The 27,658-nt window shown below is 40.1% G+C and overlaps 1 protein-coding gene across 16 annotated transcripts in view; it reads left to right on the top strand.

Moving 5' to 3' along the window:
• Positions 1-353: 353 nt before the first annotated feature.
• The window catches only part of LOC100398471 (phosphatidylinositol 3,4,5-trisphosphate 3-phosphatase TPTE2), a 112,511-nt gene continuing 85,206 nt past the window's right edge, over positions 354-27,658 (top strand). For 8 of the 16 annotated variants that reach the window (XR_013536224.1, XM_054256813.2, XM_054256815.2 and 5 more), the window contains exons 1-3: positions 354-17,775; positions 19,294-23,389; positions 25,982-26,035. The gene's annotated coding sequence lies outside the window, so the exon portion shown is untranslated. The remainder of the gene's footprint in view (positions 17,776-19,293; positions 23,390-25,981; positions 26,036-27,658) is intronic. The other 8 variants (XM_054256811.2, XM_078375327.1, XM_054256808.2 and 5 more) reach the window with 7 other exon arrangements.

Raw genomic sequence — 27,658 nt, 5'->3', positions numbered from 1 at the left:
ACAGGAGAGAGCCACCGCGCTCGGCCCCTCCCTTTTATTTTGAAAGAGATGTCCCTCTAGGAGACTATCCTTGTCCCTTCTTCCCTTCATTCCAGCAGTTTTCACACTGGTAGTGACTTTCGCTTGCTTATCTTGTCTTCTTGGAGGTCGGGGCCCCAAGGTACCTGCTCACGGTCTGTCCCCAGTTGAGTGTGTGCTTGAGACTCCCTGATCATTTAGCAGAAGGAAGGAACCAAGGGAGGGACCTCTGTGAGGAGGTACTGCCCAGCGAGCCTGGCGCCAGGGGCGGGGCCCACGCCGGGGGGGCGGGGCCCACGCCGGGGGGGCGGGGCCCACGCCGGGGGGCGGGGCCTGATGGGAGATCCGCTCAGGCTTCAAAACGGCCGTTTCGGTTGACTTCGTCCATGGAAACCGAATTCCTCCTCCATGGATACGAGCTGGGGCCTAACCTCACCGATGAGTGTCGGGCGAGCTTTCTGGATGCCCGAGGGACCTTTCAGCCTGCGCAGCCTCAAGAGCTTGTGCCAATGCCCTGCCACTTCTGTGAAGGCCCACAAGGCCCGGGAGGAGCCTCAGAGCCCCCGTGGGCCCTTGCACCACCGCCTCGAGAGGGTGCTCGGAGCCCTGCTCGGGAACTGGTCGCCAACGAGGTGTGGAACCCCTCCTTGCTGGAACTGCACCGAGAGAGTGGTAATAATACAGACTACTGTTTGTCGACCCTCCACTAGGCACCGGCTGTCGGGGCTTGGGCAGGGGGTGGAATTAAGGCCCAGATGTCCTCTATTATACTTCCGCCTCCTAGGTTCAAGCGATTCTCCTGCTTAAGCATCCCAAGTAGCTGTGGTTATAGGCATGCTCCACCACACCCAGCTAATTTTTTTTGTATTTTTAGTAGAGACGGGGTTTCTTCATGTTGGTCAGGCTGGTCTTGAACTCCTGACCTCAGGTGATCTGCCCGCCTCGGCCTCCCAAAGTGCTGGGATTACAGGCGTGAGCCACCATGCCCAGCCTATTTTGTGTTTTTAATCATAGCCATTCTCACTGAGTAAACATGGTATCTCATTGTGGTTTTAATTTGCATTTCCCTGTGGTTAGTGACATTGAGCATTTTTTCATATACCTGTATGTCTTCTTTGGAGAAATATCTATTTATGTCCTTTGGCCACTCTTGATTGATTGATTGGTGTCAGGGTTTTGCTCTGTTGCCCAGGCTGGAGTGCAGTGGCGCAATCATGAGTCACTGCAGCCTCCACTTCCTGGGCTCAATGATTCTCCTGCCTCAGCCTCTGGAATGGCTGAGATCACAGGCACATGCCACTATGGCCAGCTAATGTGTGTGTGTGTGTGTGTATGTGTGCGCGCATGTGTTTCTGAGATGCGGATGGGAGTGCAGTGGTGCAATCACTGCTCATTGTAGCCTCAACCTCCTGGGTCAAGTGATCATCCCACCTCATTTTTTAAATTTTTGTTAGAGATGAGGTCTCACTATGTTGCCCAGGCTGGTCTTGAACTCTTGGGCTCAAGTGATCCTATCACCTTGGCCTCCCCAAGTGCTGGGATTACAGGCGTGAGCCACCAGACCCAGCCTAATTTTTGTATTTTTTTGTAGAAATGGGGTTTTGCTATGTTGCCCAGGCTAGTCTCAAACTCCTGGGCTCAAGTGGTCCACTTACATAAGCCTCCCAAAGTGTTAGGATTACAGGCATGAGCCATTATGCCTGACTCTTTGCCCACTTTTAAATGGAATTATTATTATTTTTTACTGTTGAGGTGTTTGAGTTCCTTGTGTATTCTGGATATTAATTCTCTGTTGGATGAATAGTTTGCAAATATTTTCTTCCATTCAACAGGTTGTCTTTTCACTCCATTGTCTCCTCTGATGTGCAGAAGCTTTTTAGTTTAATATAGTCCAGTTTGTCTACTTTTTTGTTGCCTGTGCTTTTGAAGTCTTAGCCATAAAATGTTTACCAGTCTCCTGAAATGCTGCTCCTATGTTTTCTTCTACTAGTTTTAAGGTTTCTGGCCTTATGTTTAAGTCTTTAATTCACCTTCCTTTTTTTTTTTTTTGAGACAGAGTCTTGCTCTGTTGCCAGGCTGGTGCACAGCGGCACAGTCTCGGCTTACTGCAGCCTCCGCCTCCCAGCTTCAAGTGATTCTTCCGCCTCAGCCTCCCAAGTAGCTAGGACTACAGGCACGTGCCAAACGCCCGGCTAATTTTTGTATTTTTAGTAGAGATGGGAGTTGGCCAGGATGGTCTCAATCTCTTGACCTCGTGATCCACCTGCCTCGGCCTCCCAAAGTACTGGAATTACAGGCGTGAGCCATGGCGCCCAGCCTTTAATCCATCTTGAGTTGATTTTTGTACATAGTGAAAGGTAGGAGTTAGTTGCATTCTTTTGCATATGGATATCCAATTTTCCCAGCACCATTTATTGAAGAGAATGTCCTTTCCCCATTGAGTGTCCTTGACACCATGTTGAAAATCAATTGGCTGTAAATGTTGGATCTACTTCTGTGTTTTTTATTTTGTCTCATTTTATACCTGTTTTGATACCAATACCATGCTATTTTGGTCACTAGAGCCTTGTAATAAGATGTATTATTACTATCTGAAGTCAGATAGTATAATGTCTCCAGCTTTCTTTTTACTTAGGATTGCTTTGGCTATTCGAGCTCATTTTTGGTGCCATATGAATTTTAGAATTTTTTCCATATGAATTTTAGGATTACTTTGTGAAAAATTACATTGGTATTTTGATAGGGATTTTATTGAATCTGTAGATTGCTTTGGGTTGTATGGTCATTTTAACAATATTAATTTTTTCTGATCCATGAGCATGGATTGTCTTTCCATTTCTTTATGTCCTCTTCAATTTCTTTCATCAATATTCTTTAGTTTTCATTGTAGAGGTTTTTCACTTATTTGGTTAAATTCTTTTTCTAGGTATTTTATTTTCTTGTAGCTATTATAAATGGGATTTCCTGTTGATTTCTTTCTCAGCTAGTTTATTATTGACATACAGAAATGCTACTAATTTTCGTATGTTGATTTTGTATCCTAAAACTTTCTTTTTTTCTTTTTCTTTTTTTTTTTTTTTTTTTGAGATGGAGTCTTATTCTGTAGCCTAGGCTGGAGTGCAGTGGCACAATCTCACCTCACTGCAACCTCTGCCTCCGTTCAAGCAATTCTCCTGTTTCAACCTCCTGAGTAGCTTCTGGCTACAGGCACATGCCACCATGCCCAGCTAATTTTTATGTTTTTAGTAGAGACAGGGTTTCATCATATTGGTCAGGCTGGTCTTGAACTCCTGACCTTAAGTGATCCTCCTGCCTTGGCCTCCTAAAGTGCTAGGATTATGGGCATGAGCCATCGTACCCGGCTGTATCCTACAACTTTATTGAACTTATGTATCCGATCTAAGAGTTTTTGGTGGAGTCTAGGTTTTTCTAGATACAAGATCATGTCATCTGCAAAGAGGGACAGTTTTACTTCCTCTTTTCCAATTTGGGTGCCTTTTGTTTCTGTTGCCTGATTGCACTGGCCAAGACTTCCAGTACTGTGTTGAATAGGAATGGCGAAAATAGAGATCCTTGTTTTGTTTCAGTTTTTAGAGGAAAAGCTGAAGGCTATGATGGTATGATGTTAACTGTGGGTTTGTCATACGTAGCCTTTATTATGTCAAGGTATTAATATACCCCTTCAATGCCTAGTTTGTTGACAGTTTTTTGTTTTGTTTTGTTTGAGACGGAGTTTAGCTCTTGTTACCCAGGCTGGAGTGCAATGGCGCGATCTCGGCTCACCGCAACCTCCGCCTCCTGGGTTCAGGCAATTCTCCTGCCTCAGCCTCCTGAGTAGCTGGGATTACAGGCACGCGCCACCATGCCCAGCTAATTTTTTGTATTTTTAGTAGAAACGGGTTTCACCATGTTGACCAGGATGGTCTCGATCTCTTGACCTCATGATCCACCTGCCTCGGCCTCCCAAAGTGCTGGGATTACAGGCTTGAGCCACTGCGCCCGGCCTGTTGAGAGTTTTTATCATGAAGAGATTTTGAATTTTATCAAACTACATCTCTTGAAATGATCATACGGTTTTTATCCTTTATTCTATTGATGTGGTATGTCATCTTTGTTGATCTGTGTATGTGGAGCCACCTTTGCATTTTGGGGACAAATCATACTTGATCCTGGTGTGTTGTCTTTTTGATGTACCGTTGGATTCGGTTGGTTGGTATTTTATTGAGGATTTTTACATCTGTGTTTATCAGGGATATTAGAGTGTAACTGTCTTTTTTGTTGTTGCATTCTTTATCTGGGCTTGGTATCAGGGTACTGCTAGCCGGGTAGAATGAGGAAGAATTCCCTCCTTTTCAATTTTCTGGAATACTTTGAGAATTGGTGTTAATTTGTCTTTGTAAGTTTGGTAGAATTTGGTAGTGAAATCATTAGCGGTGAAGCCATTGGGTCCTGAGCTTTTCGCCACTGGGATACTTTTTACTATGAATTCACTTTCATTATTCGTGATTTCCCTGTCCAGGTTTTCTGTTTGTTCCTGATTCAATCATGGTAGCTTGTATGTGTCAAGGAATTTATGCATTTCCTCTAAGTTTTCTAGTTTATTAATATATAGTTGTTCATAATAGTGTCTGATGACTTTTGGTATTTCTTTGGTGTCAGCTGTAATGTCTACTTTTATTTATTAATTTTTTTGACACAGGGTCTTGCTCCATCACCCAGGCTGGAGTGCAGTGGTGTGATCATGACTCACTGCAGCCTGAACCTCCTGGGCTGAAGCAATCTTCCCACTTCAGACTTGTGAGTAGTGGGAGTACAAGTGTATGCCACCATACCCAGCTAATTTCTGTGTTGTTTTTAGAGATGGAGTTTTGCCATGTTGCCCAGGCTGGACTTGTTCTCCTGAGCTCAAGCAGCCCATCTGCCTCAGCCTCTCAAAATGCTGGGATTACAGGCATGAGCCACTGTGCCTGGTAGTGTCTTCTTTTTCATCTTGGATTTTGTTTATTTGGGCCATCTTTTTTTTTTCCCCCCTGGTTAGTCTAGCTGACAGTTTATCTATTTTGTTTACCTTTTCAAAAACAAATTTTTTGTTTCATTGATTCTTTGTGTTGTTTTAGAAATCTATTTCATTTCGGTCTGCTCTGATCTTTATTATGTCTGTCCTACTAATTTGGGGTTTGTTTTGTTCTTGCTTTTCTAGTTCTTTGGGGTGTATCAGTTTGTTTATTTGAAATCTTTCTGCTTTTAAAATATATTGCTATAAACTTCCTTCCTAGCACACTTTGGTTGTATCCCATAGGTTTTGGTATGTTGTGTTTCAATTTTCATTTTTTCAAGACATTTTATTTTTTGAGACAAGATCTCTCTCTGTTGCTCAGGCTGGGGTGCAGTCTTGGCTCACTGCAACCTCCACCTCCTGGGTTCAAGCGATCCTTCTTCCTGAGCCTTCCGAGTAGCTGGGATTACAGGCACGCACTAGCATGCCTGGTGAACTGTCGTATTTTTCTGTAGACACAGAATCTCACTATGTTGCCCAGGGCAGTCTCAAACTCCTGTGCTCAAGCGAGCCACCCACCTTGGCCTCCCAAAGTGCTGGAATTACATGCATGAGCCACCACACCTGGACTGTTTCAAGACGTTTTTTGATATCCTCTTTAATTTCTTCCTCGACCTACAGGTCATTCAGGAGCATGTTTCATTTTTATGTATTTGTACAGATTCTAAAATTTCTTTGTTACTGATTTCCTATCCTATTTCACTGTGGTCTGAGAGGATACTTGACATGATTTTGATTTCAAAAAAATTGTTGAGACTTATTCTGTGTCCTAATATATGGTCTGTCTTGGAGAATGTTCCATGTGCTGATGAAGAAGTATGTGTATTCTGTAACTGTTGAATGAAATGTGCTATAAATGTCTGTTAGGCCTATTTGGTCTAAAGTACAGTTTAAAATCAGTGTTTCTTTGTTAATTTTCTGTCTGGATTATCTAATGCTGAGTAGAGTGTTGAAGTACTCATCTTTTATTGTACTGGAGTCTGTCTCTCCCTTTAGGTCTAATGGTATTTGCTTTATACATCTGGGTATCCTAGTATTGAGTGCATATATGCTTCAAACTGTTACATCCACTTGCTAACGTAGCCCCATGTCATCATATAATGATCATCCTCGTCTCTTTTTACTGTTTTTGACTTAAAGTCTGTTTTATCTGATATAAGCATAGCTGTTCCTGCTCACTTCCGGTTTCCTTTTGCACAGAATATCTTTTTCTACTTCTTTCCTTTTGGTCTTTATGTCTCCACAGGTGAGGCGAGTTTCTTGTAGGCAGCATATATTTGGGTCATGTTTATTTTTATAATCCATTCAGCCAGTCTGTCTTTTCAATGGAAAGTTTAATCCATTTACATTGAAGACTGTATTTGATATGTGAGGGTTATTCCTGTCATTTTACTTTTTATTTATTTATTTATTTATTTTGAGACGGAGTTTCGCTCTTGTTACCCAGGCTGGAGGGCAATGGTGCGACCTCGGCTCACCGCAACCTCTGCCTCCTGGGTTCAGGCAATTCTCCTGCCTCAGCCTCCTGAGTAGCTGAGATTACAGGCACACGCCACCGTGCCCAGCTAATTTTTTTTGCATTTTTAGTAGAGACAGGGTTTCACCATGTTGACCAGGATGGTCTCGATGTCTTGACCTCGTGATCCACCCGCCTTGGCCTCCCAAAGTGCTGGGATTACAGGCTTGAGCCACCACGCCTGGCCTATTTATTTATTTTTTTAAAGCTGGGGTTTCATCATAGTGGTCAGGCTGGTCTTGAACTCCTGACCTCAGGTGGTCTGCTCGCCTCAGCCTCCCAAAGTGCTGGGATTACAGATGTGAGCCACCGTGTCCTGCTCCTGTCATTTTATTAATGGATTTCTGGTTGCTTTATATATCCTTTGTTCCTTCCTCTCTTATTGTTTATCATTGTGAATTGGTGGTTATCTTTAGTGATAACCTTTGGATTGTCTTCCTTATTTGTGTGCTTGCTCTACCAGTGGGTTTTATACTTTCATGTGTTTCCATGATGATAGATATCCTTTTGCTTCCAGGTGTAGGATTCCCTTACACACTTCTTATATAGCTGGTCTAGTGGTGATTAATTCCCTCAGCTTTTGCTTATCTGGGCAAGACATTATTTCAACTCCATTTATGAAGGATAAGTTTTCTGGATGTAGTATCCTTGGCTGATGGTTTCTTTCTTTCTGAACTTAAAATATATCACCCCATTCTTTCTTGGCCTGTAAGGCTTATTCTGAGAAATCAACTGTTAGTCTGATGGGGTTCCCTTACATGTGACTAGAGACTTTTCTCTTGCTGTTTTTAGAATTTTCTCTGTCTTTGATTTTTGAAAATTTGATTATAATGTGCCATGGAGAATATCTTTTTGAATTATGTCTGTTTGGGGATATCTGTGCTTCTTGTATCTGCATGTCTAAATCTCTTTCTAGACTTGGAAAGTTTTATTACTTTGTTAAATAGCTTTTCCATCCCCTTGGTTTGCTCTTTGCCTTCTGGGACACTGAAAATTCAAATGTTTGATTGCTTTATGGTGTCCCATATGCCATGTAGGCTCTGTTCATTCCTTTTTCTTTTTTCATTTTTGTCTGATGGGGTTATTTTAAAGGATCTGTCCTCACATTCTGGAATTTGTTATACTGCTCAAACTGGTCTGTTGAAGCTTTTTTTTTTTAATGTTTATTCCACGTTGTGTCAATCCTCACACATCTCCTGGGATCCATCCGATATATAATCTGTTGGTTTTCCAGCAGTGATAATTTCATGTAAAATCCTAAATCTGAGCTGGGCGTGGTGGCTCACGCCTGTAATGCCAGCCCTTTGGGAGGCTGAGGTGGGTGAATCACCTGAGGTCAGGAGTTTGTGGCCAGCCTGGCCAACATAGCCAAACTCCATCTCTACTAAAAATATAAAACTTAGCCAGGCATGGAAATGGGCACCTGTAATCTCAGCTACTCAGGAGGCTGAGGCAAGAGCATCACTTGAACCCAGGAGGCGGAGGCTGCAGTGAGCCAAGATCATGCCATTGTACTCCAGCCTGGGTGTCAGAGCAAGACTCCATCTCAAAAAAAAAAAAAAATCCTAAATCTGACCTGAAATATTTTGTCTTCTGTATTGATTATCTTTACATCAATATTAGCTATTTTGATCTACTGAGGTATAATTCAGTTGGTTCTTAACTGTGCCAATAGCTCAATGTTTATATACAAAAAGGCATGCCTAAATCCAGTTTATTTTTTGTGTGCACATTTTATTTAATTTTTAATTTTTATTTTAGGTTCCAGGATACATGTGCAGGTTTGTTATATATGCAAGTTGTGTGTCATGGGGGTTTGATGTACAGATTATTTTGTCACTCAGATAATAAGCATGGTAGCTTATAGGTAGTTTTTGATACTAGCCCTCCTCCCAATCTCCACCCTCAAATAAGCCCCAATGTCTGTTGTTTCCATAATTATGTCCATGTGTACTCAGTGTTTAACTCCCACTTATAAGTGAGAACATGTGGTCTTTGTTCGGCTGTTCCTGTGTTAGTTTGCTTAGAATAATTTTTTTTTTTTTGCTTAGAATAATTTTTAAGCTATAGCTGGGTGGCCTCCAGCTCCATCTGCATTGCTGCGAAGGACATGATCTTGCTTTGTTTAAATTTATGGCTGCGTAGTATTCCATGGTATATGTGTGCCACATTTTTATATTCAGTTCACCATTCATTGAAAGGCAGCTAGGTTAAATCTGTGCCCTTGCTATTGTGAATAGTACTGTGATGAACACATGCATGCACGTGTCTTTATGGTAGAATGATTTATATTCCTTTGGGTATATACTCGGTAACAGGATTGCTGGGTCGCAGGGTAATTCCCTAGTTCTTTGAGAAATCACCAAACTGCTTTCCATAATGGCTGAACTAATTTACATACCCACCTGTAGTGTATAAGCATTCCCTTTCCTCTGCAACTTTGCCAGTTTCTATTTTTTGAGCCATTCTGACTATTATGTGATGGTATCTCATTGTAGTTTTGATTTGCATTTCTCTAGTGATTACTGATGTTGAGAATTTTATCATGTTTGTTAGCTGTGTGTATGTCTTCTTTTGAGAAGTGTCTGTTCATGTCCTTTGCTCCCCTCTTTTTTTAAATGAGGTTGTTTTTTGCTTGTAGATTTGTTTAAGTTTCTTATGGATTCTGGATATTAGACCTTTGTCAGAAGCATAATTTGCAAAAAATTTTTCGTATTCTGTAGGCTGTCTGTTTAGTCTGTTGATAGTTTGTTTTGCTCTGCAGAAGCTCTTCTTTAGTTTAATTAGTTTCTACTTGTCTGTTTTTGTTTTTGTTGCAATTGCTTTCAGCATCTTCATGAAATCTTTGCAAGGTCCTATGTCAGAATGGTATTTCCTAGGTTATCTCCCAGAGAGTTTATAGCGTTTTTTTTTTTTTTTTTTTTTGCTCTGCCACCCAGGCTGGAGTACAGTGGTATGATAACGCCTCACTGCAACATCCACCTACTGGGTTCAAGTGATTCTCCTGCCTCAACCTCCCCAGTAGCTGGAATGCACCACCATGCCCATGCACAGGCGTGCACCACCATGCCCATCTAATTTTTATATTTTTGGTAGATATACTAAATATCTACTAAAGGTTTCACCATGTTGGCCAGGCTGGTCTCAAACTCCTGACCTCATGATCTGCCTGCCTCAGGCTGGGATTACAGGTGTGAGCCACCATGCCTGTCCTCTTCTAGGATTTTATAGTTTTAGGTTTTCCATTTAAGTCTTTTATCCATCATGGGTTGATTTTTGTTTGGGGTGAAAGGAAGGGGTTCAGTTTCAGTCTTCTGCATATGGCTAGTCAGTTATCCCAGCACCATTTGTCGAGTAGGGTGTCCTTTCTCCATTGCTTGTTTTTGTTGGCTTTGTCGAAGATCAGATGGTTGTAGCTACGCAGCTTTGTTTCTGGGCTCTCTAACCTGTTCCATTGGCCTATGTGTCTGTTTTTGTACCAGTGCCATGCTGTTTTGGTCACTGTAGCCTTGTAGATTGTTTGAATTTGGGTAGCGTGATACCTCCAGCTTCATTCTTTTTCATAGGATTGCTTTGGCTGTCTTCCACATAGCTAGTGAATTACAAGTTGTGCTAATTTTTTCTGCTGTTTCTCAAATCTTTCTCTCCTCTCAATTCTTACTACCACCCTGGTTTTCAGGCCATCAATCTCTCTCACCTAAGCTTTGTAGTAGCCTCTAAATGGATCCTTGACACTTCAGGGTTGCCCCTCTCTCTTTACCACTGAAAGGCAGACTACCTAAGACAAAATTATCATGAGACTTGCTACTTTAAAGTTCCAGAGTGGACCACTGGCCCCTTTTAATGCTCCCCAGTGCTGATCTCTATCTTTTCACTTTAAACGTACTTTTAAACCTACTTCCTGAGTATAGAGTTTGTTATAATTTTAATATTTATATTTTTCTGTGTCTTGTTGTTCTTTTTATGGTTTCTGTTGACTCCTGCTTATAGTAGTTTGACCCTTCAACACTTTGTTAAATTTTATAGATAGCTTGCATTTGTCTAAACTTTAACTTTGGATATCCTGAGGGACTAAGATTGAGATGATTTGCCTGTTTTCTGCTTGGCTCTGGAAGTAGGACCAATCGGGGGCCATTCTAGTTTGATTTATTGAGGGACTAAAATTGAGATGATTTACGTGTTTTCTGCTTGGCTCTGGAAGTAGGACCAATCGGGAACCATTCTAGTTTGATTTATTGAGGGACTAAAATTGAGATGATTTGCCTGTTTTCTGCTTGGCTCTGGAAGTAGGACCAATCGGGGGCCATTCTAGTTTGATTTATTGAAGGACTAAAATTGAGATGATTTACGTGTTTTCTGCTTGGCTCTGGAAGTAGGACCAATCGGGGGCCATTCTAGTTTGATTTATTGAAGGACTAAGATTGAGATGATTTACGTGTTTTCTGCTTGGCTCTGGAAGTAGGACCAATCGGGGGCCATTCTAGTTTGATTTATTGAGGGACTAAGATTGAGATGATTTACGTGTTTTCTGCTTGGCTCTGGAAGTAGGACCAATCGGGAACCATTCTAGTTTGATTTATTGAGGGACTAAGATTGAGATGATTTGCCTGTTTTCTGCTTGGCTCTGGAAGTAGGACCAATCGGGGGCCATTCTAGTTTGATACATTGAAGGACTAAAATTGAGATGATTTACGTGTTTTCTGCTTGGCTCTGGAAGTAGGACCAATCGGGAACCATTCTAGTTTGATTTATTGAGGGACTAAGATTGAGATGATTTACGTGTTTTCTGCTTGGCTCTGGAAGTAGGACCAATCGGGAACCATTCTAGTTTGATTTATTGAGGGACTAAGATTGAGATGATTTACGTGTTTTCTGCTTCGCTCTGGAAGTAGGACCAATCGGGAACCATTCTAGTTTGATTTATTGGTTTGCGGTCTCTTGGACTATGAGCATGGTATGAATTCACATTCCAGTATGAGAGTAAAGCTGATTAGAAAACATTAGGAAGACTAATAAAATTATTAATGTTTTAAACTACTGCCTGCAGAGACCGATTTGTTAATTGGTTCACTTTTCATATCCTTCAAATTTTGTCCTTTCTACTAAATATATAGCCAATTTTGGTGCCTGGATTTATGTGGAGGTCTGAGATTCAGTTCCCTTCTTCGTCAGTTTAAATCCTATTAGTCAATCAGAAAAAATTCTAGATTCTCAGTCAGGATGTGTCAGAGCATTTCAAAGTCACCTCCTGACATCTCATTCCCAGCTTTTTAAAACAAAAGTATTTTAATTTTCCTATTGATTGCCCCAGTTTTGATTTACTACCTAAGGGAGCCAAAGTGTTAACTAACAAAGCCCTAGGTTTTTGGTTTGGGCATATTTCCAGGGCATCTCTGGCTTCTATGTTGATTGATGACTTTAGTTTTGACATTAGTTTCTCCTCTAGATTGTGTGTGTGTGTGTGTGTGTGTGTGTAATCATTTTGTATTTCCTTTACATTTTTGTGAGTTCAGAAATGTATTTAAAGTGTATTTGGGGCCAGGCACAGTGGCTCACACCTGTAATCTCAACACTTTGGGAGGCCAAGGTGGGAGGATACCCTGAATTCAGGAGTTTGAGACCTGCCTGGCCAACTTGGTGAAACCCCAGCTCTACTAAAAATATAAAAGTTAGCCAGGCATGGTGGTACACACCTGTAATCCTAGCTACTAAGGAGGCTAAGACAGGAGAATTGCTTGAACTTGGAAGCCAGAGGTTGCAGTGAGCTGAGATCACACTACTGCACTCCAGCCTGGGCAACAGAGTGAGACTCTGTCTCAAAAAACAACAACGACAACAAAACCGAGAATTTGGAAGTGATGTCAGTAAAAATGGCAAGCTAGGAACCTTCAAAAATTTATTTCTTCATAAAATCAACTGGGAAAAATAGAAGCAAGTTTTTCAGAGCTCTGGAAAATATCCAAAGACTTGCAGCAACCTTGAAGCATTTATTGAGGAATGTAGGCAAATTTTGGTGATAATGTTGAGCTTTATAGTGTTCTTACTTGCTCTATGCTTATCATATCCTTCCAGATCCATGGTAGCCTTGAAAGTCAATATCCTACAATGTTGGTGAAAAACAAGCTCCTGGGAGCCACAGAAAGGAACAAAAAAGGGGTTGTGACTCATTCAAAGCCTTATTCCCAGAGAAATGTCATTGTCTGACCTGACTAAGAGGTGCCAGGAAGACCCCACTGACAAGACTATCTTTATTGGCCTGACTTGGAGCTCCCTCAGCCTTTGTTCAGGGGATATTTGTTGAAGACAATCAGAGGCAGTTACTGAATATCATGGCTACCTGAGGCATAGATAAATTGAGATACACAATACGCTAACAAAAATGTAAACAAAACAAAACAAAATGCTGAAAGTACCAAACCTAATTGCTGACAGAAGACATTTTTGTTCCTGTTTTCTGCCTACAAATTTAATGTCTTTTCCACCTCAACTAAGCCCTTATGCTGGTAGCTGTAACTTTTGCAGCTTGAGGTGTGACAGCAAAATTAGCACAAATTTCTTTGTTCTTCTTCACAATTTTATGGGTAGAAGATTTGTCCTTACTCAGCCTGTAATATTTTTCTTTTCTTACAATGTCAGGGAGTTCCGTCTTTTCACTTAAAGGAAACATATTATGGCTTCTTTCTAGCATATCCAAATTGCCAGGATAATTGCTGTCGCATACTGGGGCAATTATGAAGTAAAATAAGGGTTACTTTGTATACAACCCCCATGATGCCATGGCAGTTGGTGTGATAATCAAGATGGCTACTAAGGGTCTAATGAGACTTATTAATCAAGAGTTCTATATCTGGCAAAAATACCCTCCAACACTGAAGGAAAAACATAAGACATTAAGTATCATAAAACATTCTTTGGTAAACAAAACTAAAAAAATTTGTTGCTTGAAGATATCTCTATAAGAAATACTAATGGGAGTCATTCCGGCTGAAATGAAAGAACACTAGGTAGTAACTCAAATCCACAGGAAATAAAGAGCTGAGAAAGAGATGGAATCATGATATGAAATCAGAAAAAAATAGACTTAAAGGCAAAAATTTTTATTAGCAACAAAGGACATTTTATAATAATAAAAGGATCAGTCCACCAAAAACATGTAACAGAGTCCTAAAATACATGAAGAAAACATTGACAGAATTGAAGGAAGAAAAAATTCAGCAATAATAGCTGAGGACTTAAATTCCCCACTTTCAATAATAGCTAGACAATCAGGCAGCCAATCCATAAGGAAATATAAGACTTGAATAATACTATAAACCAACTGGTTTTAACAGATATCTACAGCATGCTCCATCCAACAACAGAGTGTACATTCTTTATAAGAACATATGGAACATTCTCCAGCAAAGACCATATACTAGGCAATAAAACAACTCTCAATAACTTTTGAAATATTTAAATAATACAAAGTATATTCTCAACTGTAATAAAATGAAGGTAGAATAGAAAGAGAAGGAAATTTGGGAAATTCACAAATATATGGAAATGAATCAGTGTACACTTAAATAATCAATTGGACAAAGAATAAATCCAAGAGAAATCAGAACATATTTTGAGATGAATGAAAACAAGAACTCCGCATCACAAAACTTAAGGAATGCAGCCGATACAGTGCGTGAAGGGAAATTTATAGATGTAAATTCTTATTTAGAACAGAAGAAAGATCTCATTCAATAACCTAACTTTCCATCTAAAGAAACTACAAAAAGAAGAGCAAACTGAAAGCACGTAAAGCCAGGATATAATAAAAATTAGAGTGAAAATAAATAAAATAGCAAGCAGAAAAACAATAGAGAAAATAAACAAAACCAAAAGTTATTTGGAAAAAAATCAACAAAATTGATAGCTTAGCTAGACTGATCAAGAAAAAAAGAAAAGAACTAAAAAATATGGTAAATGCCCTAAGTAAATAACAATAACAACAACAAAAAAACAAACCTTTAGGTAATCTAGTAAAGATTATGAAAAACCATCAGCAAACATTAAACTTAGTGGTGAGAGTCTTAAAGCTTTTCTCCTAAGATGAGGAAGAAGACAAGGATGCCTGCTCTTGCTTTTCTATTCAACATTGTACTGGAGGTTCTAGCCAGGATAATTGAACCAAAAACAAAACAAGGCAAAAGAAAGAAAAGAAATAAAAAACATCTAGATTGGAATGGAAAAAGCGAAACTATATTTTTTGCAGATAATCTTATATGTAAAAAGTCTAAGGAATCCACAACAGCAAACCTTCTGGAGTTAACAATTTAGTTCACGAAAGATACAAGGTCAATGTACAAAAATTGGTTATATTTAGAAATACTAGCATGAGTGGCCTGAAATGAAATTAAGAAACTAGTTTTATTTATAACAGCACTGAAAAGCTAAGAATAAAACAAAAGAAATGTAAGACTACAAAATATTATTGAAAGTGATTAAGACCTAAATGAATGGGTACACATCCGGTACTCACTGAATGAAGGAAAACTGTTCAGATGACAGTACTCCACAAATCGACCTACATAGTCAGCTCAGTTCCTATCAAAATCCTAGCTTTTCTTTTTCCAGAAATTGACTTGCTGATCCTAAAATTTGTTTGAAAATGCAAGGGACTCTGAATAACCAAAACAATCTTGAAGAACAACGAAGTTGCAGAGTCCACACTTCATTATTTCAAAACTTACAATAAAGCTATAGTGGTTCAAATAGTGTCGTACTAGAATCAGGACAGACACGTAGGTCAGTGGAATGGAACTGAGAGTCCAGAAGTAAATCCATACATTTGAAGTCAGTTGATTTTCCACAAGGGTACCAAGACTATCCAGTGGAAAAGAACAGTCTCTTCAGCAGGTGGTGCTGGGACACCTGGATATCCACATACAAATGAATGAAATTAGATCTCTTCCTCACATCATACAGAAAAATTAACCTCAAATGGAAGAAATATCTAAGTGAAGATCCCAAACTATACTCTTAGACATTAGGTGTAAATTTTTATGCTGTTGAATTAGTAATTATTTCTTTTTTCCCTTCCTTTTTTGTGGGGCAGGAAAACTAGAGGGGTTTAGAGTTGTCTTACTGCTTTTCCCCTGTGTCAGACAAGACCCTGATAAAGCAGTCTTTCTTTAGGGCAGGCCTTTTACACAGAGAACAGAATGCTCTGGGCATACTCAAAAGGGTTGCTATACCCACTCACTGTCTCTGTCCCCGAATTAGGGCATAGTTTGAAATGGTTGCTTTTCCCTTTTCCTTGCCTAAAAAGCCTGAGGAAATTCTCTTCAGCCTTCATCATGAGAACCTGGTGGGTTCCTGGAAGTGAAATTCATGAACTTTTCTGGGAAGTAAAATCCCAGAACGGGACTCCAGCGAGTCTTTAACTCTCAAGCCACACTCAGCCACCAGTAATTTATTGATTGCCACTTAAGTGTTCCTACCAATTACTGGCTCTAGTGGCTTCTGCTGTCCTGTAAACTGTGATTTTCTGTAGTCACCCATCTCTCTAGTTTTTGAGCAAGTGGTTTGGTCTGTGACCTCTATTCTCTGACAGATCTAAGAAAAGTTGTTGATTTTCAGTTTGATTATCTTTTTTCCTGTTGTGAAGATGGGAGTGATGACTTCCAAGTTCTCTACTTGTTGAAGTGGGGACAAAAAGACCTAATTAACTTCTTAAGAAACTGCCGAACTCTTTTCCAAAGTGGATCTAGCATTTTACCTTCCTGGCATTGTATGAGAGTTTCGGTTTCTATCTTTGTCAACCCTCTATCTTTCTAATTTTAGGTATTCTAATAGCTATCTGGTGGTTTCTACATTCCTCTAATGGCTAGTGATGATGAACATCTTTTCATTTGCTTATTTGCCAATTGCAAATCTAAAGTATCTGTTCACATATTTTACACATTTTTTAAAAGTTGGGTTGTTTTCTTACAATTGAAGTTTATTTTTTCTTATAATCAAAATTGTAGTTGACACAATAAATTGCACGTATTTATGAAGTACAATGTGATGTTTCAGTACATTTATACATAGTATCATGATCAAATTATGATAATTAGCATATCCATTGCCTTAAACATTTACCATTTCTTTGCTTTAAAAACACTCAAAATTCTCTCTTCTAGCTAGAATATTAGTGTATTTTAAATGTACAACTATTTGTTTTCTCACAGTCCTATCAACCTTGCCTATTCTAGTCAAATTTAATATTGTCTAGAAAACATTGAGCCTTCTGGTTATCTTCTCTAACCCACAAAGGAAGCTGAACCATTGATGTAACTTTCTTCATCAGAGTAAATAAGAAGAAACCCCTCCATTACATTTAAAAAAAAAAAAAGGCTGGAGAGATATCTCTGCTCTGAGGTTATTACCCTGGGGTCTTTACTTTTGGTACATTCTCCTCTACCCCATGCCCTCCCCCTCATCTTATTTAATGACTATCTGTATGTGTGACAGAACAGCATCCGTTTTTAAGTCTCTGCAGTCTCCAACCCAGCTTGTTCTATTCCCCACTCTGCGAGAATCTCAAGAGCACCAGGATTCTGTTTCGGGTTGCCATGGACACAGAGTTCTTATCCCAATACTCACTTGTTCTCAACACGAGGTAAGGTAAAGACCTAGAGGTGAGGGTCTCTGAGCAAGGGATTCCCATCCCAGCCTCTGCCCTCTCTGTTGGCTAATAATCCCCTCTCATCCCATCAGGAGGATTAGAATCCTGTAAAGTTTTGGTGGGAGAACTAGATGGAGGTTTCTGGGCCCATAGACAGGAAAGTTTGCTTATACCCAGCTGCGGAGATCACTAATTGACTTTCCTTTCCCTCCCAGGGACCTCACAGAGTCCCCTTATCCTCATAGTACTGGAGGACACCTAGTGGGTGTAGGGCCAAATAGCAGTAACCTTGTTAATGGCCAGGAATTGGGTAAAGATTTGATTTAACAAACTTGGTTTTGGGAAATTAAAAAAATAAAAAAAGGAAAAGCCATAATCCCGAAAGGCAGCAGGAGAGAAAACTGCTAACAGGACCTTGAATAAATTTCTCCTTCTTAGAGAGACGTGTATTGTTGGCACAAGACCTGAGACTTGTGTCATTCTTTCGGCTGAACTGACCCCAGGCTCTTCTGAGCGGCAGTGACCCTGAAGCAGTCTGGCCTACAGGTAAGCAGGTCCAGGGCTTACAGAGAAAATCTCCCAGAAATCCAGCTCTGCCTTGGGTTGCCCTGGTTCATGTCCAGAGATGTGCTTGGGACACGTCTCTAGAACACAAGGTGGTATAGACTGAGAGCTTGGATATTTCTACTCCTACTGCAGATGAGCTGGTATAACCCCGAAGGGATGGAATTTGCTGCTGTCTGTGACCCAGCAACTAGAAACAGAAAAATAATTAGATAGGAAAATAATAGAAATAGAAAAAAAATGAAAAATAAAAAAGCCAGCTGGGTGTGGTGGCTCATGCCTGTAATCCCAGCACTTTGGGAGGCCAAGGCGGGTGGATCACAAGGTCGGGAGTTCGAGACGAGCCTGGTCAATATAGTGAAACCCTGTTTCTACTAAAAGTACAAAAAAAAAAAAAAAATTAGCACAGTATGGTGGCGGACGCCTGCAGTCCCAGCTACTTGGGAGGCTGAGGCAGGAGAATCGCTTGAACCTGGGAAACGAAGGTTGCAGTGAGCTGAGTTCATGCCACTGCACTCCAGCCTGGGTGACAAAGTGAGACTCTGTCTCTAAATAAATAAATATAAAAAAATTAAAAAGTCTCATTCTATGCCTGCTAATGTCTTTAAAAATAAGACCTTTTAGGCAGTGTGATAGTAAGCACATACTGGTGGCTTTAGTCTTTCTTATAAGGGAGGCTGGGCTGCTAATTGTGGATGCTCCTTAATCTTTCCCACCATTAGGCTGGGATGCCCTAATGGTGGATGCTCTGTTCAAGGATCAGGTGAGCTAGGGTTCAGCTCAGGAAGCCACTCCATAGAGATGGCCACCAAAAGGGCTTCAGTGGTCCCATCTCAGTTAACACCTGAAACATTGTTAATTATTACAATGAAAGTCACAAATTGGTTTTTATTAGTGAGATTGGTGGCTTATAAAGGAACATAGTGGATGTTACAATTATATGACATTTTAATATCTGTGAATAGCTAAAGTGTTTTGGAGACAGCCCACCCTTGCATAAGCAGAATAAAAGAATATGAGTGTGGCCTGCAACGTGTTCTTAGAGATGACACCCAAGGCTTGATCCTCATATGGTCCTATCTGCAGCTACTGGTTTAGGAAGATTTTGGAAGTCTTGATTTTATAAAATATAGCCACATAACTTAAAGAAATGAATCCAGACAAAAAGAAAACAGAATCATTCTGAACATATAATCTACTTTCAGTTCACAAACTAGCCATTCATATAGGGACATTCAATACTCTGACATTTTCCTTATTTTTTCTGTGTCCTTTCTTACACACACAGACACACAGACACACACACACACACACACACACACACACACACACACACCCTGTCTCAGAAGTACTAGTGCTGGACCCTGAAATTGTTTCTTTCATTCTTGTCAAAATTCCTCTGATTTTACTTTTCCTGTCCTGAAATACTGTTGCGTCCTGATTGCCTTCCAAAATATCTGACTTTATTTTTTGTATGTGTTTTTTTTTACTGTTTGGTAGAATTCTGGATTCATCAACAGCTTCTACTGTATGTTCTGACAACAATGACAGCAGTGGGTGAGTTGACTGATCTAACAGGTAAAAACTACAGGGAGCGTCAATGGCAATAAGAGCTTTCTATGAGACCATAAGCATCTTTAGGTAACATTGTTTTTGAACCTAAGTGGAAAATATAAGATCAGCTCAGAAGAGGGACACTTGATACTCAAAGTTTGTGACCCTTAGTAATTAGCAGTCAAAGCCCTTAGGAGACTATCAGAAAGCCTGTGTATGAGACTCTATCAACAGCGATCCAAGAGAGGAGAGAATCTTACTTAGAGAAAGACGACGGTAGTGTTGGACAGGCAGCAGAGGAGCACTCAACAAAAGGAAAGGAGCTAAGAGACCCTGTGTCTATCCCTCACCCTGCAGAGCTTGTGCCCCAAACCCAAAGCCATCATCACATTGGATGGAGCCCCTGCCTCAGGTTTAGTCACTGGATCCTGTTTGAGGAGAAGAAAAGATATCTGTGACTCATGAAGAGCATGAAGGTGATGGAAGGATTTGAGAATTAGGAAATCAAAATGGGCAAGAACAATGTGTGCGTACAAATGGAACATGAATTTGGGGTAAATTTAAGTTCAATTTGCTGTCACACATGATGATCAGGTTCAGTGATAGAGGATTGTATTTAAATCTTGATTTATTAGACTTCTTGGAAAGTCCTAAACAATTTTTATTACCAACACATAAAAACTTCATTCTAGAGAAAAATGAAGTGCCAGGTTCCAAATAACAGATTTACATGAGAATTTTTAAGGGACAACACATTGTAATTTTTTAACGCAATCATAGCAAATTTGAACCCAAAAAAATAGTGTATGAATTTATGTTGTTTCTTACTATTTGCCTTTAAATCCTTTGCACTGTGACATCAGAAATCAGTGCTGGAGCCAACAATGAAAAGTGATGTCATAATATATATTGGGGATTGGAGGAGTTCAGTCTCAGAATTATTCATATCGATGGGAAAATAGTTTTCTGGACACCGATTCTAAAATTCTTTCTAAAAAGTTAAATCTTAAGTGACCTAAGTCATATTTACTTTATCTTTTAGATTCAAGAAATTTTGTTGTTCAAATAAATTGGTCACATGACAGTTTTATGTGGCAAATCTCTAATATGTTTTTGCATTTGATGTTTAAGGTAAAATATTGCAACCTTACATAGAGCTTTAGAATAAGCTTCGTGTGTTCAGATACGATTGGTGCTTTAATGACTAATGCTGTGTGTGTCATACTCAAAGTTCTTTACCATCCCAAGATTACCAGTATAGTCACCAAATATTTTTAATATTTGGAATTAATTTTATACATTTAAATAAAACAAGTTTGGCTGTTGTTACTATTTCCTTTTAACATCTTCCCAAATGAGTGGTTCATTCTATACACTTTATGAGATGCCAGCTTAATAATGCCCTTAATATGGCCCAAGGATTCTACAACAGGAAATGCTGGTACATTTGTCAAACGTGTTTCCTGTGCAGTTTATCTGTTCATCACTTGCAGATGTGAAGTTTACTGGGCATGTTTGATATCTACAAGTTCATTTGAAGAAGAATTTTCATGGAAAAAATGTTTAAAAGATGATGCAAAGATGGAATCTCCAAACATTTCAGTTTTCATCAGGAGGACTTAATAGGTCTAACAGCTACTTTTAGATGTCTTAGAAATGTGAGAGGGGTATTTAGTCAACAAAAAGTAGATTATGAGATTAAAAATGTCTATTCACTCTAAAATCTCAGCATTCACTTTCTTATTGTCAAGATTATTCATCAGATTCTTCAGAGACAAGCTAAATTCAAGCTCTTAGGATATTACATCTTTGGCCAGGTGCGGTGGCTCAAGCCTGTAACCCCAGCACTTTGGGAGTCCGAGGCGGGTGGACCACGAGGTCAAGAGATCGAGACCATCCTGGTCAAAATGGTGAAACCCCGTCTCTACTAAAAATACAAAAAATTAGCTGGGCATGGTGGCGCGTGCCTGTAATCCCAGCTACTCAGGAGGCTGAAGCAGGAGAATTGCCTGAACCCAGGAGGCGGAGGTTGCGGTGAGCCGAGATCGCGCCATTGCACTCCAGCCTGGGTAACAAGAGCAAAACTCCGTCTCAAAAAAAAAAAAAAAGAATATTACATCTTTTATATGAGATGACACAAAATAATTTCATAGCCTTTGAAAGGATAGAATACCACTTTCAGATCAAGTAACTCTCCTATTAAATATTACAGTTTTTAAAATCATTCTATTAAAAGGAAGAGCTATTCCTACCCCTATTTATTTATTATTAGTATTAATTTATAAATTCTTATTTTATTTCAATGGATTACAATCCATTTCTGTCATTATTTATTTTGATGTTTAAATGGTCCCATATTTGGCCAGTGGGACTCCCTAAAGTCTAGCTCCTGTGTCCACTTGACTTGACATGTCCCCGTCACATTTTGAGCATTTCCTCAGCCCTGGAATCAGCCATTTACCCAAAGACCTTGATTCCTCTTAGAAACTATTTGTACATTTGGTATGCTCATTGCTATTGGCTCATTGCCACCTGTAGGCCTTTTTAGTATATAGATGAGAGTATAGATAGACATATTGACATATATAGGTAGATACATATATGCAACAATCTTAATATGTTGAATATACAGTATATATATTTATATGTGTTCTGGTAAACTATGTTTTGTTGTTTTGCCTATATGTGTTACTTTTTAAATTTACTTAAATGATATTAAGTTGTATCTCATTTTGTTAGTTTTTGGCTCAATAACATAAGATTCTTCTTGTGTATACCTTTAGTTGTTGCTTTTAACTTATATGAAAAATTCAAAGGCATGCCTCCCCTTGTGAGGAACACATATATTGCTTCCTACCATTTGCCTTCACAAAGAGTGATGCAAAATGATTATCCTTATGCCGGACCCCTATAGACCTATTTGAGTATTTCTGTAGGAAGATGAAGCAGGATTCGATGGGCCATGGGACTGCATATTTTGAATTTGACTGAATACTGCCTGTTGCTCTCACAATGGTTATACCAGTCTGCATCTCAACAGTGGTTGATGGTTCCCACACATACACATTCACAGCAACACTTGACGTAATCACACTTTTTTATTTGTATCACCAGTCTAATAAATGGTAACACACTGCATTTTACTTTGCATTTACGTGATAAGTTGTGAGTCTGAGCCTCAGTTTATATGCTTACAACATTTGGGATTTCTTCTGAAATGGTCCATTCGTGAACTTAGCCCATTTTTCCACTAGTGTTCTTATCTTTGTCTTGTTAAGTAACATGTGTTCTTTCTGAGTATTTTATGTTTTGGAATAAGTTAATTAAATTTCTTTAAAAATTATGTTTATTTTTCAATGTGATTATTTTACATTTGTAAACAATTTGGCAATAATGCAGTCTTTTTAGTAACATTTAAAAACATGGTGCTGGCCGGGCGCGGTGGCTCACGCCTGTAATCCCAGCACTTTGGGAGGCCGAGGCGGGTGGATCACGAGGTGAAGAGATCGAGCCCATGTTCCAAACTCCAAATACCATGATATCAGACTGTGCCCTTGACTCAGACCTGCAGTTCCTTTATCCTGCTTGAGGAACAGGAGAGACGATCAGGTAAGGAGGTGTTAGAGGGCCTTCGAAGCACGACATTGAGTAGAATACGAGGACTGACTCCTTACGAACTGGAGCTGAGTTTGAAATAACTGCCACAACGAAGGCTATCACACACTGGGACTGAGGGCATAATACAGAGGCTTTACTTAAATCAGGAAGCATTCATTTTATCCCCAGCCTAAGATGTTGGTTGCCACCATATAAATTCCCATGTTTAATAAAAAAAGTTACATTCTAGATTAAAATAGTTACATACACACGAATAGTCAGAAATAAACTGGTTTGTGTGTAGAGTAATGGAAGCAATGAAAGCTAGCTTTTCCAAAAAGTAAATTTAGAATTATGTCTTCTGTCTAACTGATCTTTTATCGTCCTCTAGTCCACACACAAATGAATTGAGAGGAGCAACCCAGGAGGCACCTATCAATGAAAGGTGAGTTATAAATACATAAAGACACACATATGCATAAGTGTGCGTAGAACTTTGCACACACACGGGCACAGAAACAAATGTATCCATCCATGCATCCATCCGTACACTCTTTCAATACACGAACACAAACAAACCCATACACGCGATGGAAACATAAAACAAGGAGACAGATGGACGTTTGTGGAATTTGCTCTCAGGAGCCTGCATGGCCACACAGAGTGTTTTATGATGGGGTTTCCAGTTCTTCTCATTGTAGCATTGTAGGTAACTTTGCATCTTTTTTTGGTGGAGTTATATTCAGAGGAACAAGTCATAGGAGAGCTGCTTCTTCCGATTTGTGTATTTGTCACCCTTAGTTCTTTTATAACAATTTTAAAGGAAATTCACCCACTAGAGGCTGTTATGTATTGGTCAGCTTCAGTGGCAGGGAGTTTTAGTTAAATCTGAGTCAGTGAGTCTTGGATAGGTCTAAAATGTATGCTACAATCATATAAAGTATGATGCTTAGGGAAAAATGGCATGGCAGAATCCAAACAACCAAATACACACATGGCTTGTGTAAGGGTCAAGCCGTTTACAGGTTGAAAAGTAATTGGAACTATTTAGAACTGAAAACGTTAAGTCTACGAAGTTGCACGTTGTTTTACTATGTACGTTTTAAATTCTTCGACCCTGCCCTCTGTGTGAATTGAAAGAGGATCTTCTGGTAGACTGGCAATGTAACATGTGATCTAAAGGAATATGCATGTATATATGCATATATGAACACACACATACATGCATCATACACAGAAAGATTGAGATTTGCCTATTGACTGCCATGAACCATACACAGGAACTAGCAGCTCCCTTGAAACTATGTCAAGAGCCCTCTCAGGATCAGCTTCTGTACAAAATATTCTTTTGTCTTTTGGATGGAGGCAGGAAAATGGGGAAGAACTCATAGAGGGAGGCTTGCTATGTTAGTGTGTGCCACCTGTTGTTTCTATGGGAATGAGACTGTTCTAGGAGTGTGGACCGAAAAAAGAAGCAAATCCTGCATGGAGCCAGAAAGAGATAGCAGTGGATGATGAACAGAGAAGCCAGTGGCGGAAAAAGAACAGAGCTAATAGCCTTGAAAGTATTTCTCAGCCTCCAGGGCCCTGCCACTGTGAGGCTGACTCCCTGGGCCTGTACCCATCATGACATTGGATAGAGCCCTTGCTTGAGGCCAGCAGCCACTGGGCCCTGACTTTTGGGCAGGAAAGACCACTAAATGGGTGAAAAGTGAGGAGGTGATTGGAGGTGATTGAGAATGAGGAATTCAGATGGGATTATAAGAAGGGGACTTACAAACTAAAGTTGAACTGGAATTAACAGTACTCGAAAAAGAGTGTGACACATGGAGGTGATGATATGTCACTTAATCTGGATGCGTTGCTATGTACAAAACCTAAGATATTCACTGTTGACATACACCACCTCATTTCTCATTGAAAAAATGCCAAATCAGGTGAATTTAGTGATATACATACATGTGAAGATTTAAAGGGTAACCAGGGAATGACTCATAGAGTAACTAGCTATTTGATGCAAAACATTTAGAATTACACATAGTGTCTGAGTCTGACCGTATTTGTCCTTTAGTCCCCATCTGAATGAGCTGGCAGGAAACATCATTGATAGTGCCACTGAAGACATGTGAGTTATAAAAGATGTACACACAAAACACACACAAAATAATGACAGAGAAAGAGATTGAGATTAATGGGATTTACTCTGAGGAGTGTCCATGGCAGTACAGAGTGTCTTTGACACAGTTTCTTTATCTTCTCACTGTAGCATGTATAGGTAAATGTCCACATTTTTATAGTTGTTTTGGAAAAAAGAGAAACAGAGTAAACAGGGAGGCTTCCGTCTCTTACTGTCTTGTCACCCTGAGTAGCAGGCAAATGCCTTGGAAACTCAGATTTTCTGTGTATGAGACATACTAGAGTGGGCCAAGAGAAGAGACATTCCTGTTTGCAGGAAGGAGGAGTTAGGAATAGTGAGGGTGCTGTGAGGCTCTCAGCAGAAAGGATCAGAGCTAAGAGCCTTGGAGGTATTCTTTACCCCCTAGAACTCTACCACCATGGAGACTAGTGCTGCAAACCTCAAATCACTGTCATACTGGATGGCGCCCCTGTGTCAGACCTTTAGTTATTTGACCCACTTTGAGGGTCAAGAGGGACCACCATGGTGGGTGAATGTAAGGAGCTAATGGAGGGGTCTTTGAAGCAGGAAATTCAATGGAATAAGAGGGCTGACTACCTACGAACTGGAGTTGACTTTGAAATAACTGCCACCACAAAGGGTGTCACATTGGGACATGTGGGACTGAGGTCTAATAAAGAGGTTTAGTTAAATCGGGAGGCATTACTATTTTCCGTAGCTTGAGATATTGGTATCCATCATGTGTATCCTCATTTCTAATGAAAAAGATTGACATTTCAGACCCAAGTAGTGCTATATACATGAGTAGTTACAAGTTATCTGGTTTATATGCTAGTTTTGCCAGAAAAGTAAATTTAGAGTTGTGTCTCCTGTTTGACTGTATCCTTTTATCATCCCTAGTTCACACACAAATGAATTGGCAGGGGCAAGTCAGGAGGCACCTATCGATGAAAGGTGAGTTATAATTAGAGAATAAAGACACACATATGCATCAGTGTGCATAGAGCTGTACACACACACAGGCCCATAAATATATCCATCTGTCCATCCGTCCATGCATCTATCCATACACACTTCTGTCAACACACATGTACACACAATCCCATGCCCACAATGGAAACACACAACAAGGAGACCAATGGGCATTTGTGGCATTTACTCTCAGGAGACAGCATGGCCCTAAGGAGTGATTTTAAACAGGGTTTCCAGTTCTTCACATTGCAGCATTTGTGGGTAACTTTGCATCCGTCTTTGGTGGAGTTGTATAAAGAGGAGCAGGTTATAGGAGAGTTGCTTCTTCCTGTGAGTTTCTTTGTTACCCATAGTTGATAGTAAGCAGTTTCCTCAGGGACTCAGATTTCCTGAGTTCAGGAGCCTAACAGAGTGGCCCTACCAGGGAGAGAATCCTATTTGCCACATGGGGATAGCAGCTGACAAGGAGTAGAGAAACCCTTGGCAGAAACAAACAGAGCTGATGGAACGTGGACTTGTCCCTCACCCTCCAGAGCTCTGTCCACATGTGAGGTTGGAGCCCAGAGCCAACCCCAAGCCCACCTCATTGCATGCAGCCCTTCCTTAAGCCCACAGCTACTTGCCTGTGTCTCAGGGACAGGAAAGACTAGCATGATGCGCAAAAGGAAGGAAGTGATGGGGGTATCCAGGAAGTGGGTCCTCAGATGGGATTAGCAGGCTGACTGCCTGCACAGTGGAGTTGAATTTAAAAGAAATTCACCCTCAAAAGGCTGTCAAGCATTGGTCAGCTTCAGTGATAGGGAATTCAGTTAAATCTTGAGTCATTGAGTCTTGGGTAAGTGTGAAATGTGTGCTACAATGATGTAAAGTATGGTGCATAGGGAAAATGGCATGGAGGATTCCAAATAACCAAATACACACCTGAATTCTGTAACGATCAAGCAGTTCACAGGTTGAAAAGTAATTGGAACTATTTTTAACTGAAAACGTTAAAGCTGGGACATTACATGTTGTCTTACTGTGTATGTTTTAAGTTCTTTGGCACTGCCCTGTGTGTGAATTGAAAGGGACTTCTGGTTGACTGGACAATGCAATATATGAACTAAAGGAATACAACTGTACATGTATGCGTGTGTATATGAACACACACATACATGCATTCATACATACAACATGCAGAGAGATTGAGATTCGGGCTATTCACTGTCACGAGCATCCATGGGGACAAGGAGTTCCCTTGAAACTATTTTTAGCATCTTCTCAGGGTGAACTTTGGGAAAAATATTCTTCTGTTTTTAGAAAGACGTAAGAAATGTGGACGAACTCATAGAGGGTGGCTTTTTATGTTAGTGTTGAGCACCTTTCTTTTCTGTGGGAATGAGACTGTACTCGTAGCGTGGATCAAGGGAGAAGCGAATCCTGCTTGGAGCCAGATGCAGACAGCAGCGGACAAAGTGCACAGAACTCCCAGCGGGGAAAAAAAAAAAAGGAAGAGAGATAACAGCCCTGGAAGTATTCCCCCACCCTCCAGAACTCTTGCACTGTGTGAGGCTGACTCCTTGGCCCGTACCCATCATCACATGGGATGCTGCCCTACTTTGAGGC

Source organism: Callithrix jacchus, chromosome 5 (assembly GCF_049354715.1).
Source record: "Callithrix jacchus isolate 240 chromosome 5, calJac240_pri, whole genome shotgun sequence".
NCBI classification, from domain to species: domain Eukaryota; kingdom Metazoa; phylum Chordata; class Mammalia; order Primates; family Cebidae; genus Callithrix; species Callithrix jacchus.
The sequence above is the reverse complement of the archived record's forward strand: the minus strand, read 5'-3'. Positions and strand labels throughout refer to the sequence as shown.